Here is a 20,412-nt window from a genome sequence, read left to right as displayed (position 1 = left end):
GTAAGACATTTAGCAAGTTCAGCTTGTTAGTTTTCGTCAGTTTTCATTATGGAATTTCGAATCCTGCAATAGAAAAGTAAAACTCAAAGTACTAGAGTGCCAAGTAAAATGAGCAAAAGCAACAGTAGTAGCTCATTGGCTCATGATCGTACACCAGCGTCGGTCGCTGAAATAGATTTGATCCCGGAACCACGTTATACAAATTTGTCAGGGCAGCACTGCAGGTTCGCATAGGCATTTAACCAATACAAGAAAACCCTTGCACGAGTGCATCTGTTGCACCGGTGTAGGAGGCGCAGTTTTACGCTTTGTATGTGATAGTGCAATATTGATTGCGCTGCACGTTGGCAACGCTATTTAATTTGACACTGTTATAAACGAAAAATGCACTGTAACCGCTTTCTGTTGTTAAGGGGGTATTCATAGTCATGTGGTCTGTATTCGGTTAGAAGTATAACCATAAAAGGAGCATACGTACATTTCATACGACTATAACATTGAACCCACTATATTATAATAACCTTAAAAATTATGAAAAAGAAAAACTAATAATGATGCAGTGCATTAAAATGTTCTCCATTAACACAAGATGAATCATTAGAACCCAAATTTGGAACAACTCCACTTCTCACATCAAAAATACTTTTGTGTGTGCCGCACCTCTCTACTGGCCATAGGCCAACCTGTCTCGATTGTATGGTGGATAAGGAGCTATTAGTTCTTATGGTGTGCACCACCGCCCCTGTTGTTCCCAAGAGGCAATTGTTTGAAAAAACAACAAAAATTCCACCCACTGTGGGTTGCACCACCAAATGTCATTAACCCCTCCCATGCTCATGACGGAGCCGCTCCGTCATGAGCATCGGCTGAGCTGTGCTCATGATGGAGCGGTTCCGTCATGGCCCTGCCGCCGCGCCTGCGCTGCGCTGATTTCGCGCCTGCGCGGCGCGTTCTATTGAGCGGGCGGGGCCATGACGGAACCGCTCCGTCACGAGCACAGCTCAACTGCGGCTCGTGACGGAGCGGCTTCGTCACGAGCATGCGGCTGCCGCTCGCCCCCCTCGCCCCCCCCTATCGCTGCGGCGGAATTGCCGCCGCAGCGAAGGGGTTAACACAAGTATAAATGGAATCAATAAAAAGTGTCCATCAGTAGTTGTTTGCTTTTTTAACTATTCTTTATTCAATTTTCATCGGGCAGCCAAGATGAATCATGTTTAGAACGCCATGATCTCATTGCAGCACGTAAAAAGCTTGAAACAGGAAATAAAATGTTAATTCAGTAGGAACTGCAAATACATAAGCACCGGGCAAACTTGAGTACATTTCAGGGATCTCAGTAACAGAATAATAAACAACTTTCTAGGTATACTTAGCCCCTCAATTGCTGCGAACGTTCGGCGGCCGATGGCACCACTACCTCCGTAGTGCTGCCGTCGGCCATTGAACGTTCGAACCTCACCTGCACAATGGAACGTCCAGCACTGGAGCTGGACGTTCCATAGCTTCTATGAGGTTAGACACAAAATGTATGGTGTCTGGAGACATTGTCACTGCCACAGGGCCCCAAAGATCCAGGACGACTCCTTCCCCTGGTGGATGCCAAAAGACGACACAACAGATTGAACTTGAATATTGCCCAAAACAACCTGTCCTCTTGTTAGTGATAGGGAAGATCAATATGGCTCCATGCCCTGAACCGTTTTTAAAAATATGTGCCCCATAACGTGGGTTTCATCAGCTCGGTATGTTGTTGTTGCTGCTGCAACGATACATGTTCTAAAAACAGACCCCTCACTCTTTTGAGCTGCAGGGGATGCAGTAAAAGATGATTGTAAGCTGTCCTTCCTATTCATGCTGGCAAAAGCGGTCTTAACATAGGTAGTCCACAGTATTTTATGTGCATTATCAAGGGACAAGCAGTGATTGGAGGGAAATCTGTTAAACAATCAAGACACAATTTACAAAGTAATGTGGGTTTAATCAATTACAGCTTGGGAGATTAGTTGCCTTCAAGGTGGCTGAAATATGATGTCCAAAGCACGCTCAAAGGCAGCCGTATTTAAACTCAAATCGCAGAAGGAAAGTTCACAAGTTCGTTTGCGTAAGCAATGCTCACACAGGACATACATGATAATATCAGAGAGAGCAATTTTCTCGGAAACAAACGCACGTACGTGGGCCTAGCCTCGCATTATGAGCAAAAACCCCCATGTAGGCTTTGGTTCTCAAAATTTAAGGGGAGCAAAGATATATTCATCTGACTGCACAATATAACCACATGCTATGCTAATTGAGCTAGGGTATATGACTTTTAGGTGCGGATGTGTGGTTTCTGAAGAAGCATGCACGTGCTTCACTGTGTTCTAGGCAGGGTGAGACACTTGGTATTTCCTTCTATGTATTTGTTTAAGCAAAAGGTGTGAGAGACCGCAGTGCTTTAGAGGATGCAGACTCTTATGTGATAGGTGCATCTCGGCTCATTCTCCTAGCAGATGGGGATTGTGGTAACCAATTTGTGTAACCTATATTTGACTTATTTGGTGTGATGACCTGCTTACACTAACCTCTTAAATGTGCTGTCAAGTTACTTGAAACTGAAGGGTAATATGGCCTATTTTCATACAGCAGTTTAGCTAGATTAACCACCAGATGCTTCCTAAAATTAATGTGTGCTGTGACTTATTTCTTTTCGCTGAAACCACTGCTTTCCACCACATACTTGTTTCCATGTACAGGCCTGTCTTAATTACATAGCCACTGCTTTCCACCACATACTTGTTTCCACGTACAGGCCTGTCTTAATTACATAGCCACTGCTTTCCACCACATACTTGTTTCCATGTACAGGCCTGTCTTAATTACATAGATTTAAAACTATCTCCAACCTGAAAAGTCTGTGTGGGGGTTTGGGGTCTTAAATCTGTGTGGATCTCAACTTCACGCATCCCATTCTTCCCTCAATCATTCTCCCCTCTAGTTGATGCCTCAAGTTCCTCTTCTTTTGTCTTCTAGTGAGTCACTCAATACTCACTTCCTTGCCCCCTGGCATCCTTAGTACTTTTCCTAACCATAAATACTCCTCCCGTTTCAGCTGTAATCCTCATGCAGAATGCTATTACTACCTGGAAAATAAGATCAGTCAAGAGCAATACCACATCCAGGGACAACAAGGCCTTGAACAACCCCGACATCTAGGACGGCACCCCCTCAAATCACCCTTCAGAGGCACCAGCCTCACTACCCATATTCCTTTGTAGGTCATGCAATGTCTTCATGTCCTCAGTCAGTGTCCCATTGTCTGGCACACACACCTCTCTATGGCCGTCATTAAGTCCAGCACGTTTCTGTGCAGCATTGCCATCAGTGGAATGGCACATAGTTCTTCGTTAACAGTGTTTAATCCATATTTTGTTGCGTTCATTATTTTCATCAATTTCCACCGCATGATCTGCAGCCAGATGCCAGCTATTTTCGCCAGAACAAACAGTAGGAGACTGCTGGAGAAAAGCTGAGCATCGTTGAATAGTCTGTTCCAGTGCAATATCTTCCCAAACTGCAGTTCCAAAGTACTCCATCACTCTTTTCTTCATGTGGTGATGCAACAAGGTCATTGGAAAGCTCATGTGATGGTCATGTAACGTTGCAGTGTCCGCTCATGGTATCACAGGTAGGGTGTGTGTAGAGTCACAAGTGAGTAGAGGCCAGGCCATTCCTGTTCAGGAGTAGTTGCATGTGGAGCCAGGCCCCACATTGCTGGAAGTGGTCCATCAGGCTGGCGGTGCCCTGTGCATAGTGGCATTGTATATGGTGGTGTTGCACTACTTGAGGTTACTCCCTCCTTTACAGCCCCATTTCCTCTGAAACATAGGAGTTGCAACTGTGCTTTTATTCGTCATAAAAAGATGTGCAAGGGACAGTGTGTAACATTTGGTGATACCTCAATAATACAATTTGTCTACTGTGGAGGCTTGGGGATGAGGGAGCTTACATAACAGCTGGTATTGGATGTGTCTATACCGTGCATCTGCAGGTACCACATAATCTCAAATAAAGCATTATGGAGAGGGTGATGGACAGTATCATTAACAGCGGTTCTGTGTCTGCGAGTAATAGTTATCTCTGAAAAAAGAAATCGAAATACACAAAGACTAAAAGCATCCGTATTAGTACACAGAGGAGGAAAAACAAAAATTAAATGTATAACTTGAAATATGTATTGTCTCTTGTTGGAGCAGTAAAGGAAGGCTTTAATCCGGTTGCTTCTCCTGGTCTCCCCCTTCTTTTTCCTCGTCGTGTCTGAGGGATGGATGGCATGGTCGGGGCCAGGCAGATGACTGTCGGGTGGAACCATGGTTTGTGGCCTAGGACTTTCTCTGTTTTAGCATTGCTGTCCGTTACATGGAAGGGTCAGTTAGATTCACTCACATTCCACGTGCGAACAAAGTTCCTGGTATAGACTAAAGTTCCCACTGGCAAGGTTGTCTGTTGGTCATCTGCTGGAGGTGCATTGTCGCGCTTGTCTGCTTCATTTGTACCCTGTTTAGAGAAGAACTTTGCGGCTTTTGTTAGCTGTGCCAGATAAACTTTCATTTCAGTTTGTACAACTTGCAGGTGCACAGTCGGTCTGCAACTTATCTCTAGTTAGTGGCACTAATGTGTTCATTATTCTCCCTGTCACTGTCTGATGTGAGGTCAAATGGTTATCTGACCCTGGGGTGTTTCTCAAGGCGAACACTTCTAGTGGGAGACAGTACAACTATTTCTAGTTGAATGTTGCACACAGTTTACTTGTTTGTTCTTGAAGAGGTCATTGAGGCACTCCACAATACCATTCTTTAGGGATGATAAGCTGATGAGAGTTTATTTATTATATCTAAGAGGGTGGTGATGTGGGAGAAGATATTTATGAAGTGTGTACCATTGTCAGATATGATCCCTTCAGGAACTCCCCACCCGGGTATCCTCCTGCTGATTAGAAAATGAGCAGCAGACTTAGCAGAGCAGTGGACACAAGATCCTGCTTCGATCCACCTTGAGACAGGACAGATTACAACTATGAGGTAGAGATAATGATTGCACCTGCAAATCATATCAATGTGCAATTCCTTAAAGGGTCCTTGTGATTGAAGGATTGTGGAAACTATTACCTTGAAGGTGGAGTTTAGTGAATACTGCTGGCACGTGGTGCACACACGTAATCATCTCATGTAAGTTCAGAACAAACCAATCCTAGTGTACTTGGAGTGACATGTTGTCTCTAGGTGTGTGAAGTATAATGTAGCTGGCATAGGGCATGACGGGTTTCCTTGTAGATATAAGCCTTTTATATTAAATCTGTTCCTGTCTGTGTGAATCCTCTGGTGTCCCACAACTGTTTCTTATGCTGTGGAAGGAAGATTTAATGTCTTTTTTTTGTCAGACGGACAAGTAGACATTAAAGCACATAAATAATACACAATCTGGGGGCATTCTGGAGTTCACAGCCAATCAAAAATGCTGGCGGAAAGCCAGAGAACCTTTTGGAGGTTTCGGATTGGCTCGAAGCCCATGATTGTTATCTAGCTAGTGATTGGCTAGGGCAGTGAAACGTCATGTCTCAGATTGAGGCAGTTTGTGGCCTCAGTGAGACTTTCGTAAAAATAAAAAGCACTGCCATAGTGTCAAAAGGTTAGCACAGTTTCCATTGGCAGACTGGATTCAAACCCCCTTTCGCGCCAGGCGTGCCACAACCTCATTGGATGGCCTTTGCAACTGGTCATGGTGTGTTTGCATCTGAGTTTAAATCACGAGGTAGAGTGATGGCAGCACGGACACTAGAGCAGGTGTAGAGGAGACCATCATTGACCATCACTGACCATCACGTATCTGCTCAGCTGTAGGATGGTCTCTGCTCTGTACGTGTCATCAGTGCCACCCCTCTGAGGAGCTAACCAAAGGCCAACAGCTCTGCAAGGGAAATGTTTACGGGACAGTAGAGCAACAGGCCCATGGGATGTTATGCACTACCCTTGATGTTTGCTCTTGGTTGACCCCTCCTGAGCTGCCGCAGAGTCACTGGGATTGCTGCCTTAGTTGTGCAAGAGCCTTCCCAGCATCTGAGTGGACTTGCGATGTGGGAGAGACCCAGGAGCACGTCTCGACTAGGCTAGTAATTCGGGCTGCAGGGCATTCTCGGTACTAGCTATCTGCCTCCCAGAAGCCAGCGTACATGCAAAGCAGATCTTCTTGCTGAGGCAGAAGGTTAGTTTGGTTACTTCACAAGCTGGCTGGGGGGCCATTGGCATAATTGTAGCCCATCAGAGCTTGATAACTGTTTGGAACTGTACATTTTTGCAGGAACTCTTTCATTTAGTTATCTCTACATCTGTGCAGCTTATGCCACCCACAGCCCCCGCAGTCGTGCGATCTTTCTCGCAGATATCTGATTGAATATGCTATAGTTTTACAAAGTAAATGTAGCAAATAACGTTTTTTTTTTTTCAAGGTAGTGGACTTCTCACATGTAATATTCTTTAGAGACGCTCTCTTGCCCAGAGAGCCATCAGGACCTTGGAGACTAGCTGGGATTCTCTCAGCCCATCCGGAACAAAGTGAGGACACACTCACCACAAGAACTTCGTACCTGGGACTTAGCCAGAGACGTCATTTAGGCCAGTCTCAAGTAGGCGCAGAGGCCCGAGAGCGGCAGGTGCGAAGGCGCCCCTCGCAGTCTAAAGGAGTCCGGAAGGCTATTGATAAACTGGTTGTCTAGGCAGTGAAATATTGCTCGAGCATGAGGCACCGGTAATCCAAGTAAGCCAATCACGGTATCTGAGCAGATGCATGTTAAAAAACGTATTCTGTCGTATATGTTGGAAGAGATGTAGCGGGTCTACTCCGTAAGCAACAGCACAGCTTGTTATTTGCAATACCTCTAGTTATCTCCCACGTGACTGGCGCTTTACTTATGCCTCAATCGAGACAGATTCCTTATTTTTGTGTGCATTGGAAGTAACTGAGGGGTTCTTTTACGCTTTGCACAATGTTTCAAAATGGTCAGCAATTTCGCATATTTACTCCTGAAACACTTGACAGGTATCATTTTGCCTCTCCAAAATTCGCCTGTCCCACCTCCCAAAACATATTTTGTTGCACCCTTTACCAAGCAGTGCAATGAGTTTTCTGAGCTCTGCTCTAAAATGCATCTGAAATATTTTTGAAATTTTGAGCTGAAACTGATGTAGTCCGAGTGCCCACGAGGCTGTTTGCCTTGCTGCTTTAAATAGGAATCTTACCCAAACAGCAAACCTCCATCGATGGAGCACAATGATTCTTCGATCGTCACGCACATGCTTTCATACACAATTTCCCCAAAAATAGTCACAGTGGGCAAGACATTGGCTTTTCTTTTGAAACTTAGCTGAGAGGCCAAAAATTAAACGGCATTGAATTTTGACCTCTCGTCACCATAAGGGCCTGTTAGTTACAATCGCTAAAGACTGTCAAAGAAACTTAAAATGGTGCAGGATCTCGGCCCCCTCCCCTCATTGCTTGATTCATAACTTTGCATGCACACCAACATTCAAACACCACATTGTCTTGAATGACTAAAGCAAATCCAGTCTTTGGAGAGCACTGTGTTGGAAAACTACACCCTTCCTTGCAGTGGTGCGGTTCACCCCAGGGTGAGTAAGATGATTCTCGTCCACTGTGTGGCGGGTAGTCACTGCACCTGCTACACTGTTGGGTTCTACTACGCTCCTGCTTCCTCAAGAAGCATCTATACATTGCCTGTGTGTTTTTCAATGACAAAACTGTGGAAACTTGGCAATCGCAGCTAATCCGTAAAATGGAAACCGATTTCTGTCTTTGAAAGTGTAGGGTGGCTTGTGATTGGCTAAATGAACTCTTTACTCTAGCTTAGTGGCCAAAAGTCTAAGCCTGTACTCCACACTGCGATAGGCTGATACCCATCTTTGTTGTTTATTCACAGTGCAGTTTGGAGGCCAAAAGTGCAGTTTGTGCTATTAATGCATTTTATAGAGGTATCCAGTTGCAAAGACATTGAGGTGGAATTAACTGATCAAACATGCTGCTTTAAGTTTCTATATACTTGACGATCAGTAAGAGTGTGCCCATTGCTTCCTTATTATATAGGTAGTTTACCCTGAAGTATATCATTTGCTGAGGCAAAGGCACACTGAAAGTGCCATCTAGCTCACTCACTTGGAGCTGGGTGGTGGTATTCAGAGTTTCCAGTGTTTCTCCAATGCCTGTTCATATGCCGTCTCCTCCGTATATTCTTGCAAGTGCATTTCGTTCTTTGCTAGCTGGCATCCATCACATATGATATTCCGTCCTGGAGCGAATCTGGATTTATCTTAAGTGCCTCTACCAGTCCTGCCCTACCTTGATAACTGATCTGGGGTCCGAACCAAGCCCTCCTGTATACCTGTCTTGACCTCTGCTCTCACCCATTCTTCTTGCCACCACTCTGCTCGATTTCAGGATATTGCTTTCCAACTTCCTCAACCCCTGTTGTAAGAGATCTATCCTGGCTGCTCCCTATACATCTGATGTGAACTATGTAATCCTATTATAACTTGTGAGCAAGGATGTAGTTTCCATTGGGGCAGCAGGTGCAGTTGCTTTTGAGCCCAGAGGCCCCCTGAACCGTTGTTATTGCGGTGTTTCACTGTTCTAACAGAAGCCTGGGGCCACATTTCCTTCCTTGCACTAGAGCCCATGACACAGTGGCTACTCCATTGATTCTGAGTAGGTATGCAGAGATTCAAATATGCAAACATCATACATATGTCTCGAGTGATCGATGCACTAACTTAACCTATGATAGCCTGGTCCCTGTCTGCACAGCGCTTAATATAAAAAAAATAGCCTACACCCTGGGATCATGAACTTCTGCAGCTATAGGTGTTGAGCTTTCCATGTAACCATCTCCAACATTTACCTGCACAGCACCCTAGACACATGAATTGCTTTAAAAATAGATCATGCTGATTAATCAACTATAATTAAAGCTGCTAAAGTGTGCATTATATTATAGTCATCTACTAGGATCTGCAATTTACAGTGAATGTACTCTCAAATATGAAAGGAGATATTTCACATTTTCGGTGTCAGGTTGCATTTTCGGTACTTCCCCTGGAGTAATCAAGTTCAGAGGGTGTCTGTTACCCAGTGACTGTTGCCTGTGTCTTGAGTTTTGCGGTGATTTGCCTTCAATGGACGGCATCCACCCACTTTTTTTAACAGGGTGGACGATGTCCACCCTGCCAAGAAGTTGGGCCCCACTGAAAAATAGGCTGAATTGTCTCAGTGTAATTTGCAAACACCGGGACACTTTCAGCAGCACCTGCACATTGTCTGCTTTCCATCACAAGGAGGAGGCTTTCTTAGTTCAGACTCCTGCTGGGCCGAATCTGAGGTGTCATCAGGCCTCCTTTTGATGGAGTCTCCTGGCTGGCATCAGTCAGGAGCCTCACACATAGATCCCAAATGAAGTGGAGGGGAACCAAGGCTCACACCTTGTTAGCACTTAACACATCCTTAATAGAGGCAGCTTTTCACTTAGTTCAGTCCCTGTTTAGGAGATATGCATGCACTGTAAGAATGTCAGATGCATTGGTCTTTCCCTGTATTTACACAATATAAATATAATTTATATAGTGCTTACTACCCCTGAGGAGGCATTGAAATAATTTATTTTTCTTGTAAAGCACTATGGGTAGAGGGAGTTTTTGCTGACAAAAGGCAACATTGTTTTATGTGTAGCTTTCAAAAGTGTGAATCTTCTGCATAAATCAGGAGGGTTTCCCTGTGTACTCGAAATGTGCTCCAATGTACGCATGATACGACCTCACATGTATGTTTAGCAGGTCTAAGATCTGATGTCACTTCTTATGATGCCACTTCCTGTGATGTCACGAGCCATAATGTCACGCGCAGCGATGTCACACACGGTGATGTCATGCGCCGCGATGCCACTTGTAATCTAATAAACTAGGTTAGTCCCACCACTTCTTTTTTAGGACTTGTGCCCTGGTTGTCTGGGGTGAAAGATGCTTCTATAAACCAGAATGTTGGGGGTTAAACTATATTGCTCTTTCTGCCCAGAATAAACCAACCCCTGACTACTTTCCTGAAAGAAGTTCATTCAGGATGGGAGTGATGTGGTCTGACTTTTTGGCACCTGTAGCAAGCCTAGCCTCATCATGGAGTATAGAATTGTGGGAGTAGCAGTAGTATTTGGGTAGGCCTTCAAGCGCTGCATTTCCTAATTCTAGATGTGTGTGGACAAGTGCCTGTACTGTGTTTCTGAAGTCTGAGTGAGGGATAGGTGGCTTTAATTTTCTGAGCTAATTAAGTTGATAGGATAAAGAAGCCAAGATACTTAAGGGGTGTTTGACAAAAGAAGGGATGTTCAGCTGATGTATTCGATCTAGTCATTTCTTTACTTTAGGTGGGTTTCTTTGAGAACAAAAAACATCCGTTTTGGACAGATTTGTTTCCACAGAGAATAAGTCCATCCATGTGGTTAGATTCTTTAAAAGATTTTTTTTAAGTTTGATATGACAGTGGATTCAAAGAAACCAAGGTAAAGCTGTGTATCGTCGGCATATTAATATGATTGAATAGAATTTTCATTGAGTTTTGAAGTAGCAAGCTCCATTTAGAGGTTGAATTGGTAGGGTGAGAAGCTAGAACCATGAGACACTCTAATTCTTACTGGCTATATGTCTGAGGCAAAAGATTTTAAATCTGCAATATGAGATCATGAGGATTTGTTAATATGATGTTAACAGTGCCTATTCAATTTGGAGAAGAATTGATTCTTCCCAATTTTGGCCTTTTCCATGATCATTGTTAAATATGAAGTCTCCCTAGGTGGTCATCTTCAACTAACCTGTTATGTGCATATCCGTGCATGAGGAGCAACTTTGTGGTTCGTTGGAGAAAGACTGTGTTGGTTGGAATGCTTGTCTTAAACGTAGAAGCTTTCAACTCCACCACCCTGATCGACAACCTAGCCAAACCCGTACTCAGACAGCTCGTCACAACACTCACCCACTCTGCCGGTCACACGCATGACCCCATCTTCTCCGCAAGGCCCCACGTCTCCTTCAACCACACCACCAAACTCCACTGGACCAACCATCGCTGCATCCACTTCACCTTCAAGAAACCCACCACGCACCACCGCACCCAACAGATGCCTCGCCGCTGCTGGAGCAAAGTCACTGAAGACCAGCTAACCACCACCCTCACCCAGAACCCACCCACCGACCCCGACACCACTGCCTGCAACCTCACAGTGGATCACCAACTGCTCCAACACCCATGCCCTGATCAAGAAACCCTCCAACAGTCACACCAACAAGAAAGCCAGCTGGTTCACTGAAGGCCTCCGGGCCTCCAAGCAAACCTGCCGAAAGCTGGAGAAGATCTGGCTCATGAACGAACACCAGACAGCCTCACAGCCCACAAAAACGCCACCACAGACACCATCACCTCATCAGATATGCCAAAAGGGCCTCCTTCAAAGACCGCCTAGACAACAACGTGCACAACCGCAAAGAGCTCTTCAACATCGTGAAGGAACTCTCCAACACCAACGACGTCCCACACTAGCAAGACCTGTGTGACTCGCTGGCCACCTTCTTCCACTGCAAGATCGCAGACATCCACGGCAGCTTCAACGCCACGACCGCCGGACAACCTCTGAGACACTCCGCCCCCACGACCACCACCCTCACCAACCGCCTGCTCTCCTGGACCAACACCGACGACGACACCATCAAGATCATGAACACCATCCACTCCGGATCTCCATCAGACCCATGCTCACACCACATCTTCAACAAAGCCAGCACATCCATTGCACCCCATCTCCGGAAAGTCATCAACACCTCCTTCGAGATCGCAACCTTCTGGAGAGCTGAAAGCACGCCGAGATCAACGCCTTACTCAAGAAACCCAAGGCAGACCCAAGGACCACAAGAACTTCCGGTCCATCTCCCTGCTCCCGTTCCCGGCAAAGGTCATCGAGAAGACCGTCAACGAACAGCTGACCTTGAGGAGAACAACATACTGGACCATTCTCAGTTCGGGTTCCGCAACAACCACAGCACCGAGACTGCCCTCATCGCTGCCGCTGATGACATCAAGTCCCGGCTGGACAACGGAGAAATGGCGACCTGTCAACCGCCTTCGAAGCGGTCTGCCACCACACAGTACGAACACGCCTCCACAATGCTATGATCCAAGAAAAGGCCCTGGACTGGACCACCTCCTTCCTCTCCGGCAGAACACACAGCGTCCACCTTCACCGCCCCCCTCTTCCGCTCCGAAGCCACCGAGATCACCTGCGGCGTACCCCATGGCTCATCCCAACTCTGTTTAACTTCTACATGGCACGCTCGCCCACGTCACCCGTCTGCACGACCTCCACATCCTCTCCTACGCCGATGACACCCAGCTGATCCTCTCCCTCACCAAGGACCCCCACACCGCCAAAACCAACCTTCACGAAGGAATGAAGGCTGTCACTGAATGGATTAGGAACAGCCGACTGAAGCTGAACTCTGACAAGACAGAGGTCCTCATCCTCTGGTCCACCCCTTCGGCCTGGGATGACTCCTGGTGGCCGACCACACTGGGAACCGCTCCAACACCCACTGACCACGCGGTAAAACACAGTCACTCCGCATTTTTTACTCCGCATACCATTAATCCTCATACCATGATAACGCAGGTACCGTTACTCCCCAAAATTTTACAACGCATGCCATTATATATTATATGCTTTTACCATGCATGCTTTTACAACGAAATTGGATTTTGGGGTGCAGGGTTTTTTTAGGGTTCAGGGGTAGGTTTGGGTTTTGGGGTACAGGTATATTTATAGGGTTAAGATGGGTTAGTGTTTAAGGGTGTTGGGGTATTTTAAGGAGTATGGGTGGGTTTGGATTTTGGGATGCTGGGGTATTTTAAGGGAGTAGGGTTGTATTAGTTTTTAGGGTGTTAAGTGTATTTTTTTTTAATTGTGTGTGTGTGTGTGTGTGTGTGCGTGTGTATGTGTGTGTGTGTGTATATATATATATATATATATATATATATATATATATATATATATACACACATATAGTATACATATAAATAAAAATATTTAAAAATAAACCAAATAAAGCATATGCATATTAGTAAATACATATTTTACATTTAGATTTTTTTAAAACATAAAAAAATAAAATATATATAATGTTATTTTTTTATATTTTTAAAAAATGTAAAATATGTATTTACTTATATACATATGCTTTATTTGGTTTATTTTTAATTATATGTATACTATATGTGTGTATGTGTGTATATATATATATATATATATATATATATATATATATATAATATAGTGTAAGTACATTTTCTAACTTTTCGCCACATATAACTTCACCGCACATGCCTTTGCGTTGTAAAGGCATGCGTTGGTAAGTTATATGCGGGGTTAACATTGAGCATTTTTTCGCCCTTTTCCACGGGTTCTGGATTTTTTAAGGTGACCACGTAATTCGGCACTCAGCCCTCACCAAACACCTCCCCCTAGCCTCTTTCCCCCACACCTAGTTTAAAGACCATTCCACAACCACCACACCACTTACTGAGTATTTTATTTTATTACAGTATCCTTTCCCTGATGAAGGGGCAGATAATGGCCCCGAAATGCATTGGATGTATATAAAGGACAGTGCCAAATGCTGAGAAAGAATTAACTAATGAACATTGTATATTTGAGATGAAATTGATTTATGAACTGTTCTGCTGAATAAACACGTATTCAACAATCGACAAAGAAGTTTGAAACCTCTGTCCCATAGAGGAATAATTGTGTGCATACAAGGATGGGATCAGTGATCCACTGACCTCACAATCTCATCATATATTCGACCACGCACGCAACCTAGGGGTCATCTTCGACTCCACCCTCTCCATGACTAACCAGTTCCACACAGTCTCCTCCTCCTGCTTCAACACCCTCCTCAGGATCTACAAGTGGATCCCCACTGAAACGAGAAAAACGGTCACCCATGCCCTCGTCAGCAGCAGGTTGGACTACGGAAACACCCTCTATGCAGGAGCCTCCGCCAAACTCCGGAGACTGCTCCAACGCATCCAAAACGCCTCTGCACGCCTGATCCTCAACATCCCTTGCCGCAGCCATATCACACCCCACCTGAGAGACCTGCACTGGCTCCCTGTCAACAAGAGGATAACCTTGAAGCTTTTCACCCACGCACACAAGGCATTCCACAACTCTGGACCAACGTACCTCAGCAGACGACTCAGCTTCTACACCCCCACCCACCAGCTCCGCTCCGCCGACCTCGCCCTCGCCACAGTCCCCCGCTTCCGAAGAGCGACCTCCGGCGGCAGATCGTTCTCCCACCTTGCTGCCAAGACCTGGAACACCTTCCCCATCCACCTACGGCAGACCCAAGACGTGCTGACCTTCAGAAAACCCCTCAAGACCTGGCTTTTCGAGCAGTAGCCGCATTTCCCACCCCAGCGCCTTGAGACCCTCAGGGGTGAGTAGGGCGCTTTACATATGAATGATTGATTGATTGAATTGCTCTGTTGTAGTTAAGTCTATCTTTACGTTTGCTCACTGTGCTACTGAGACGGGGATCAACCTTACACAAACAAGTCCTGGTCTGCTGCAGAAGGAATACTCCAGCCTAATCTACAAGACCATGCTTGCATCTAAGCGGGAACAAAAGCAACCACAGACTGATTGAACCCTGGTTGGGACTCAGTGAGGTGCTGCTTTAATCCTATTGCACAATGAGCACAAAACCCACTGCTGGGCATACCCTTCACACTTGGGGCTTTATCCTTCACACTTGGGGCTTTATCCTTCACACTTGGGGCTTTATCCTTCACACTTGGGGCTTTATCCTTCACACTCGGGGCTTTATCCTTCACACTCGGGGCTTTATCCTTCACACTCGGGGCTTTATCCTTCACACTCGGGGCTTTATCCTTCACACTCGGGGCTTTATCCTTCACACTCGGGGCTTTATCCTTCACACTCGGGGCTTCATCCTTCACACTCGGGGCTTCATCCTTCACACTCGGGGCTTTATCCTTCACACTCGGGGCTTTATCCTTCACACTCGGGGCTTTATCCTTCACACTCGGGGCTTTATCCTTCACACTCGGGGCTTTATCCTTCACACTCGGGGCTTTATCCTTCACACTCGGGGCTTTATCCTTCACACTCGGGGCTTTATCCTTCACACTCGGGGCTTTATCCTTCACACTCGGGGCTTTATCCTTCACACTCAGGGCTTTATCCTTCACACTCGGGGCTTTATCCTTCACACTCGGGGCTTTATCCTTCACACTCGGGGCTTTATCCTTCACACTCGGGGCTTTATCCTTCACACTCGGGGCTTTATCCTTCACACTCGGGGCTTTATCCTTCACACTCGGGGCTTTATCCTTCACACTCGGGGCTTTATCCTTCACACTCGGGGCTTTATCCTTCACACTCGGGGCTTTATCCTTCACACTTAAGGCATCTCACTGATGGGGAAAAACAAAAATGTGGAGAGCTTGAATTAACCATAGTCCATGGTAAAAAATCTGGTTCGCCTGTCAGTGTAAAAGTTTTTCCTCACTATGGATTTTGACTAATATAGGAGATGGGCTGGATCCATAAGATACTCAAATAGACAGGTAGCGGGCAGTTGACCTTTGTGGTTTGATCTATACAAGTTTACATCTGTCTGACAGGAAAAATGAACCATGTTGGAACCAAGCTATATGTGCACATCTTTGAGCCTGAATAGAATAAATAGGGAATTCCGGTGTTTTTGTTTTGTTAATTTTGTAGGACAATAAGTTTGAAGACCGGTCGGAATTTTCACAAAGCCAGTCTGCTCCAGCTTGTGTTTCTTTAAGCACAGTGTAAGGCGTCCTATTTTTGGGGCAATAGAGAAAAACCTCGTATGTAAGAGAGGACTGTTGCTGGGATGGCATCTGCAAAGAACAGCATTGTCCAGGACGGCCGGATTCATGCAACATTTCCTAGCTATTCACGTGGAATAGATTTAGAAGTGCTGCTCTAAATGACTCGTCCACTTAGTCATCAAACATGTGGCACAATGTGGGATCTATCCGGCGTCCTCTGTCAATATTAGACTCGCATGCTTTAGAAGGAGGGTTTAATTTTCGAAAGAATTTGCATTATGCCCCTGAGATATTAATGCTTTAAGAATGATCATTGGGGTACTGAACGTAGGAAAATTATGAAATTCAGCAAAAGTCGAGTGAGGAAGTGGCTGGTCCAAAACAGAAACGGCTGCTTGGCTGTTGACATCCATACCATCCTAACCTGCTTACAAACCTACTTTGTGGGCGCATACAACGAAATAAAATATCACTTAAAAATTCAGTGCTTTAAATGGGCCGGTACTGAGTACCGGCACTTCTCATGTTTACCGCTCTGAGTACCGGCACTTCTCAGCTATCAAGTTAGAGTACCGGTACTCATCAAAGACAGGCTCATAGTTGCTTTGGCTCACGCGGACGAACAAGGCTGTCTGACAGCCAAAGCGCCTCTGTAGCCCAAGTGGAGCCACCTTCAAACTATTTAGCAGGGCGTATCTACATAATGTCCGGTGTTCACAACCACTCTGTGTTTGACAGAGCAGGGCCCGTTCAGGCCCTGCGCTGTAAATCACATTCACACCATGGTGCGCATTTGTGCACACACTGAATCCAGGCATCCCGCCGACAGCAGCAATAGCAGCAATTAAGAAAGCCACGGGAGACAATGGGTGTAAAATGGCTTTTATCCCACTTGAGTGTTTTGTGTGACTGTCTGTCTGCTTGTGTTCGGAGGCTTTCTTACTATAGTATGCTTTAGTGAGCACGTTTGTTTCGGAAGTTCAAATTACTTTTTAACTATTTTGGGAAAGTTGCCACTGTTTTTGTAAAGCTTGTGTCCCTACTCTTTACTCGTAGGCAAAATCAAGACCATGCAGCCAGCAAACGTGTCCTTTATTTACACCTTTTGAATCTCAATAAAATGACAAAAGAAACAAAATTGTTAGGCGAAAAGTGCCGGCATTGTTGCCACAAGCCAGACCTGTTTAGCTGTATTTAAGTGCTTTTGGAAGACTAATAGAGACTAATAGACTTGCTTACTCCACCACTTTCCCTCAATGAGGTGCAGTTTGCCCCTAAAGTAGTAAAAGGTCTCTCACTGGCTCTCCCTCTCCTTCATGCACAAACACACTTTTACCTCACATGCACGTTCCATTATCTCTCTTCCTCCTCTCTCTCACACACACACATATCTCTGTTTCTGCCTCCCCCTCACACTAACACACATACAAACTTGATCTCTCTTTCTAATCTTCATTGGGCACAGACCGCACTCCCAGTTTCTTTCTTTCTCTTCCTCTCACATACACACACACCTTTTTTTCTCTCTCGCTCTCTCTAAAGTGCAAGTTGTCTCTATCAAAAGACTGACTATTCTTTCTCTCTAAGGCCCATCACACCTCTCTCAGACACCGTATATTCTTTCAAGGCAGAGTGCATGCTCTCTTCCTCTCTAAGGTACAAGCCACAGGCTCCCTCTCTTATCTCTCTCAAATACTGGCTCTCTCTGGAGTGCTGTTCCTGGGGCCTCATTTATGAGGCCATGCGTCACACGTTCTCTCTCTCTCTCTTTAGTTTAGCCACTCATACTATCTGTGTGTCCCAGTGTCTGTTATTCACATAATACTTCTCCACTGCACACCCTGCCACATAATTCCACTACAAAAATCCACCACACACAATTCCACAGCTAACAATTCAAATACAAACCACATAATTCCATTCCACACCACATTTATCCACTACACAAAAAACCAAAACGCATAAGTAAAAGACATTGTAATTTACGTCAGTAGCTCTAACTCTAAAATGATGAAAGACTTATTGCATTGAAAATGCATCATTTGCTGTAAACTCTCTGGATTCCTTATTTCTGGAGCTCTAATTTCTTGATATTTACCTTATTTGGGGTGTTTGGTGTTTAAGGTTTGCCCTATTGCCTCATGTTGATTTGAGGTTTACCACTGGCTGATCCTGCTTCAATATCATACTAGATCGCAAACATAGCATTGACCACACCTGATGCCAACCTGGGTACCCTCTTAAATACAGTAATGAGACTGCAGACATACAGGTATTAAACAACACTAAGAGCATACTCAATTTAAGAAATCAAGTCTTTTGGTACTGTGTGATTGTCTATCATCCCGAAGCCCTATCGGTTATGGGCACTGCTGAACAGCTAAAGGGCCTGTATGGACACATGAAACTGAATTTTGGATTGGTTATCCCTTTTTCCTTGTCTACTGCTTGTTGCTGGAGTGCGCAATCAAGAATATATAGGTTTTCGGCCACATAGTAGAAGTGCCTTATAGGTCTTGTCTTTAGCCCCGCCCCTAGCCCCGCCCACTTGCTACACTCATAGCTCGTTTTAAGAGTACCTGCACTTATTGTTTCCCATTTAAAGCACATCTTAAAATGGATGGTCAGTCGAAGCTGTCACTGGAGAAATGTTAAATCCGCTTATATTGCTTCCCGGTCTGGTGGGTTCGGCTTCGTCATGCAACGGCTCACCATCTAGCTCTGTATTTGAGGTGTGGTAAATGGAGAATAAGGGTCTGGTTGCTGTAAATTACAAGATTATAATGGCTTTGAAGGCTTCTGGGAAAGGGAAGCACATGAGTGTATGGTCAGTGGTCATGTCCCCGGCCTTCGCCGCCCACACACACTCGCGGTCATAAGTGGCACGAATCCAAAATATTTTGTAATGTCACATGGTCTCGTTTATTTTTAATGGTGCAATATATATTTTTTGTTCATACCAGAACATGTTTAATTTGCTAGTCCTCTGTTTAATACTTGTTATTCCGTGTTAGAAAGATCAGTGGAATTAAATAGTTTTCATATTCAAAGCTTGTTTTGCATGCGTTAATTGTATTTTTTTCTCATTTCAAAGCACTTGTATCTCACCAAGGCGAGTGATAATCTTTATTGGAAGGTCAAACACAGGCATTCAGTTGTCACTAGACCGCACAGAAGCATAGGGCAGGCAGTTCGTAATTTAGAGCATTTTATTAGTAAAACTAGAAGCATGTTATAAGGTGTGTATTAGTTTGTCACAGGGTACTTCATTCTATCGCATTGCCTCCTCTTCTTAATTTTTGAAACGATTGCCATCTCGGCAGTAACACACGGCATCATATATCTTGATTTTCCAGGTGTATCCCTCTAGGTCATTGCAACCTCTTGAACATTAATAAAAGGGTTCTATTGCCTGAATCTATTGAGCAGGGCCAATCGGTATCTTTGTAATCTTGTCCAGATTAATCGGATCACTGAAAATGTGTAATTGTGGTTTAAGTGGAGGATGTATGTGGTACTCAGACCACTGTCCTGTGCTGCCTTCCCAAAGTAGCTTTCCCTAGCGGCCATCAATAGCTGATTTGCTCTGTTTGCTGCGAAATAACCTAATTCTGTAGACTTAAAGCTGGCATTTCTAAATACGTGTGCACTCCTCGGTATCACAGTCCGTCTCTCTGGAAGGCTTATCCGAGGTACTTTCATGGCCTTCTTCCCGTCTTCTAGCTGCACAGCAGTGGACTGGCGCGGTCTGAAGTCGATTTGTCAATAGCTCTAAGCCCCATGCCCAGTGTAAGTAATAATTTCTGCACTTTTGTTTTTGCAAACTTTATCGTATTCAGTCCCCCACTTTCTGTGGTCTGTCGTAGTTAGCCAACTGTGTGATACAAAATGGCCAACAGCTACCTATCTTGTAGTGTTTTTAAGCTGTCAAATGTAAGAAGTTGCCCTTCCTCGCACAGTTATATTTCTATATATTTGCTTGCTCTTGTCCATAACCTCTCAAAAGCCTCTGTCCATCTTCTCCAAATCCATGGAGGCTCTTGAGCAACATGTCAGATGAACATTGTACCAACCCGTTTAGAATATGCTGGCACAAGGATGTCCCCTAAACAGTGTGTTGGTGTGTTCCACTTGTTGTGAGCGGTTGACTGCAGACTCTTCTTATCCTAGCTTTTGGGTTTGTCCCAGACATCCCACTAATCTAGATTGTGCACAGAGGCCTGGATCTGTCTCTTGAAATGAATGATTTACTAGTCCTGGCCTGGAAGGGAGCACCAAGCATGCCCTCATTGACACCGTGACTACTGCAGTGATGGCAGCATACATTGTTTTGTTTATCCATAGTTTTAATCAGACCTTTTTATCTGTATCTCAAGAGTGTAGGACTACAGGCTAACTGGTGGCAAGATCCGCTTCTGAGCTCTTACCTCACTCTTATCAAAA

General features: G+C 44.9%; 1 protein-coding gene across 1 annotated transcript in view; it reads left to right on the top strand.

Moving 5' to 3' along the window:
• Positions 1-20,412, top strand: part of TDRD7 (tudor domain containing 7) — a 1,355,384-nt gene that overhangs the window by 633 nt on the left and 1,334,339 nt on the right. The window lies entirely within an intron of this gene.

Source organism: Lissotriton vulgaris, chromosome 3_1, assembly GCF_964263255.1.
Source record: "Lissotriton vulgaris chromosome 3_1, aLisVul1.2, whole genome shotgun sequence".
Taxonomy (NCBI): Eukaryota; Metazoa; Chordata; class Amphibia; order Caudata; family Salamandridae; genus Lissotriton; species Lissotriton vulgaris.
Note: the sequence above shows the minus strand (reverse complement) of the source record. Positions and strands in the feature narration are given on the sequence as shown.